The 4,820-nt window shown below is 35.9% G+C and overlaps 1 non-coding gene across 1 annotated transcript; it reads right to left on the minus strand.

Moving 5' to 3' along the window:
- Nucleotides 1-3,560: 3,560 nt before the first annotated feature.
- LOC148544399 (small nucleolar RNA R71) lies at nt 3,561-3,667 on the minus strand. Its single transcript, XR_015901323.1, has one exon. It is a non-coding gene; the product is annotated as a small nucleolar RNA R71 (small nucleolar RNA).
- Between the last annotated feature and the right edge of the window lie 1,153 nt (nt 3,668-4,820).

A 4,820-nucleotide genomic window follows, 5' to 3' on the forward strand; every position in this document is an offset into this window, starting at 1 on the left:
TAATGACATCTTTTAAAAAGATCTTTTACAAAAGTAAAAATCTCATGTAAAAAGATTTTTTAATTTATTAATTATATTTGGATAAAATAAGATAAAAATATTTTTTTGTTCATTTATTATGTGAAAAATATTTTTTTTAAGAAAAAAAGATTTTTTAAAAAAAGATGTAAATCGTATCTTTTCAAAATAGATATTTCTTTTATTTTTCTAGTGCTTTTACTTTTACTATTAGAAATTCGTCAAACACACTAAAAAATAAAAAAAAATTCTTTTTTATCGATTTTTTTTTGTGAGAAAGGGGGTTCAAAGACCCCAAACAGAACAAAGAAAAACAATTAGACCAGTCCTCTAAAGAGAGGAACAGCAGCTATATCAATGACAAGAATGTGTGTAATCTCAGCAGGGCCGAATCAAAAGTATGCAATCCAAAAGGGAGGTGTTGTCCTTTCTTTGCTAAATGATCAGCATCAAAGTTTGCTTCCCTGGGAACATGACTCCAATACACTTGAGGGATTCGATTGGCATGGAGCTTAATCTCTTCAACAAGGGAAGAGCACGGGTGGCCCGCAGGACATCCATGAGAGATAAATTTTAGAGCAGCAGCCGAATCAGATTCTACGATAACAATAGATTGAATAAGATTAGAGGCAATTTTAAGACCATGGATTATACCCCAAAGCTCTGCATGCATAATTGAATAACTTCCAAGGTTACAAGAGAAGCCTTTCACGAAGCCTCCAAGATGGTTCCTAACAATTCCACCATACGCTGCATTATTTCTATGCGCAAAAAGAGAGCCATCAACATTCAGTTTCACAACACCTTAGCTAGGGGGAGTCCAGCATATTGGACGATCATGCTTAGCACTATAGGTGCTTAAATGAGTCATATTCCTTGTGAACCGGCTGAATTCATCACTTCGGGTTCGAATTTGAGCTAGGACTGAAGGTGCAGGATTGTCTTTACCTTCGAAAACTAGCTTGTTGCGGAAGAACCAGATTGAAGAGGTAGCAACACCAAAAATGCATTACCAGTTGCTGTGTGCGGAGAGGTTAGCTTTAATCCAATCATTGATGCGTGAGCATCTTATCTATCTTTTTCTAGTGAATTTGCATCTAATTTGTTGGGTTTAATTAAGAATTAATTATATTTTAGCCACTATGGATGCTATTTTGAGTTTTGTGCAATTTTAGTTATTTTAGGTAGCATTCGGATGGATTTGATGAAGTTTCTGCAGAGAAAGAGAAGAAACCAAGGAGATGACCAGCGAATACCGATGCGGACACATGGCTCACGCGACCGCGCGAAATGGAGGAAATCGCAATGACGCGATCGCGTGCCTGACGCGAACGCGTGGACTGGAATCTGCACAAATGACGCGAACACGTAGACGACGCGGACGCGTCACATGAATGATCTGCAGAATTGACAGAAAACACTGGAAAAAATTTCTGGACTATTTTAACTCAGTTTTCAGCCCAGAAAACACAGATTAGAAGCTGCAGAATGGACAAATCAAGTGGTCCCCACCCATCAGCTGAAGACTTGTTAATTAATTCGAATTTAAATTCAAATATTATTTTAGGAAAAGATATTATTTTAATTTTAATTTTAGATATTTGATTTTTAAATTATTAGGATTAGTTATAAAAGGGATCCCAACAGGGTGGTTCCAGCACAACATATTCCACAACATTATTCCATATAAATTCACATTCCATATTCCATGAGCAACTAATCATCCATTGTTAAGGTTAGGAGCTCTGTCTATTGTATGGATTGATAATATTATTTTTCTATTTTAATTCATGTTTTGATTTATATTTCAATAATTGTTTTCGTTCTTTATTTTATGAATTTGGGTGGAACGGAAGTATGACCCATGTTCTATTTGAGTTCTTGTATAACTTGGAAAAGCTCTTTACTTGAACAATAGCTTGAAAACATATTATCCTGAATTTCTAATTGTTTGTATTTAACGGGATACGTGACATATAATCCCTTTATTTTTGGACAATTAGGATTCTTGTGGCATATAAACTGGAATTTAATCATCACCCTCTAATTGGAATTAATTGACCAAGAAATTGGCAGCTCATGAATTTTAGAGGAGACTAGGAAGGTCTAAGGAATTAGAGTCTAGTCACAGATAGTTTGCCATAAATTAAATCTTGCATGATTAGAATAGTTAATAAGAAAAGTCAATCCAGAAAATAGATAACTCTAAAGCCTTAACTGTTTTCCCATATATATTTCACAACTCATTTGCTGCTTGTTTTCTGAAATTCTTGAATTTACTTTTTAATGCCTTTTGAACTTCCAACACTATTTTCTATTTGTCTAACTAATCCTATCAAACGCTATTGTTGTTTAATCCATCAATTCTCGTGGGATCGATCCTTACTCACGTAAGGTATTACTTGGTACGACCCGGTGCACTTGCCGGTACGTTTGTGGTTAGAAAAACCGCACCAAATTTTTGGCACCGTTACCGGGGATTGATTGTGATTAACAACTACTCGTTGTTTGATTGCTTAAATTAGATAATTTTTCTTTTAACTAGTTTTATTTTATTATTATTAATTTTTATTTTTATTTTTTATTTTGATTACGGTAATTTTTTTTTATTTCCTTCGATCTTTCGTTCCTTAAGTCGTGCATCCGCTCCTGTTTTCTTTTTACTTCCTTTTTGCTATCGATTTTTTTTGTTTTTTTTTTCTTTTCCTTCTTTCGTCCGTTTTTAATTTTTTTAATTATTTTTATTTTTATTTTATTTAAATAAATAAAAAAATTAGCACTAATATTTTTCTTTAATTTCTGAAATTAAGTTTGGTATCATCTATTTATTTTTATTTTTATTTTGATTTTTTCTGTTTATTTTTATTTTTAAAATTTTCGAATTATTTATTTATTTATTTAGTATTTTTATTTTATTATTTTATACAGGTTACCTCACAGGGACTTCTCTACACTCTGACGTAGAGAGTCCCATCTTTTCTTATTTTCTTATTTTCTGTTTGTGTATGTGCAGGAACAGAGATAAAGAACATCTCTTAGACTTTGATCCTGAACCTGAAAGAACTTTCAGGAGACATTTACAACAAGCAAGACTTTGCAAGGCTGCAGAATCCACTATGACAAATAATAATGTTAATGCCAATGTGGTAAATCCGAATGGGGATGATCAACAGAGAAAAGTGCTTGGCTCTTATTCTGCCCCTACTGCGGATCTTTATGGAAAAAGTATTGTGGTGCCTCCTATAAATGCAAACAACTTTGAGTTGAAGCCACAATTGGTCAGGTTGGTGCAACAAAATTGCCAGTATCATGGACTTCCTCATGAAGATCCAAATCAGTTTATATATGATTTTCTGCAGATATGTGATACTGTGAAGACAAATGGAGTGAATCCAGAGGTGTACAAACTCATGCTTTTCCCGTTTGCTCTGAGGGATAAAGCAAAGCTATGGCTAGATTCCCAACCAAAGGAGAGTCTGAATACTTGGAAAAAGGTCGTTACTGAATTTCTCACTAAATTTTTCCCACCAAAGAAGCTAATTAAGCTTAGGTTGGAGGTTCAGACTTTTAGACAGAAGGAGGGTGAAACTCTTTATGAAGCTTGGGAGAGATACAAGCTACTGACTAGGCAATGCCCTCCAGACATGTTCTCCAAATGGACCCAACTGGATATCTTTTATGAAGGCTTGGGTGAGATGTCCAAGATGAGCCTAGACACTTCTGCAGGCAGTTCACTACACAAAAAGAAGACACCAGAGGAGACTATTGAGCTGATTGAATTGGTTGCAAGCAACCAATATTTATACTCATCTAACAGAAATCCTGTGAACTCTGAGACCCCTCAAAAGAGAGGCGTGTTGGAAGTAGAAGCTGTTAATGCTCTTCTTGCTCAGAACAAGCTGATGTCTCAGCAAATAAATCTACTTACTCAACAGATGGGTGGCATGCAAGTCTCAGCTATCAACACACAAAATTCACCACAAGAAATCTCCTATGACATGGCAGGTAATTTTGTGCAAAATGATAATTATGATTATGCTCAACCTTCTTCTGAACAGGTGAATTACATAGGGAGTGGTCCTAGAAATCCCAACAATGATCCATATTCTAAGACATACAACCAGGGATGGAGGAATCACCTAAATTTTGGGTGGAGAGATCAACCTCAGAGATCTCAGAACTTCAACAATAGTTCTCAGGGCGGTTTTCAACAGAACAACTATAATAACCGCCAAGTTCAGTCTCAGCAACAACAACCACCTCAGCAGGCAAATTATAAATCCCAAGAAGATTCTAAGTGGGAGATGATGATGAGTTTCATGCAAGAAACCAGAGCCTCTATTAGAAACTTGGAGGTTCAAATGGGTCAAATGAACAAGCAATTACCTGAAAGGTCTTCAAATACATTTCCTGGTGATACAGTGGTGAACCCAAGAGAAGATTGTAAGGCTATTCAATTGAGGAGTGGTAAGGTGGCTGGTTCTGAGACCAAGGTCAATGAAGATCTAGATGAAAAGGAAGCTCCAGAGGAGAAGAAGGAAGAAGTGGAGCACGCCCCTCCTAAGTGGGCAGACAACCCGTTCCCTAACTCTCTTGACACTTATCCCACCTTACCAAAGGCCCCTGATACAAGCCAAAAATGCCATATCCTCAGAGAATTCAGAAGGCGTCCAAAGAAAAACAATTCTCTAAATTTTTAGATGTCTTCAAAAAGCTGCAGATCAACATTCCTTTTGCAGAGGCTCTGGAGCAAATGCCTCTCTACGCTAAATTTATGAAAGAGTTGTTGACCCACAAGAGGA

Source organism: Arachis ipaensis, chromosome B9 (genome assembly GCF_059453495.1).
Source record: "Arachis ipaensis isolate K30076 ecotype BB chromosome B9, ASM5945349v1, whole genome shotgun sequence".
NCBI classification, from domain to species: Eukaryota; Viridiplantae; Streptophyta; class Magnoliopsida; order Fabales; family Fabaceae; genus Arachis; species Arachis ipaensis.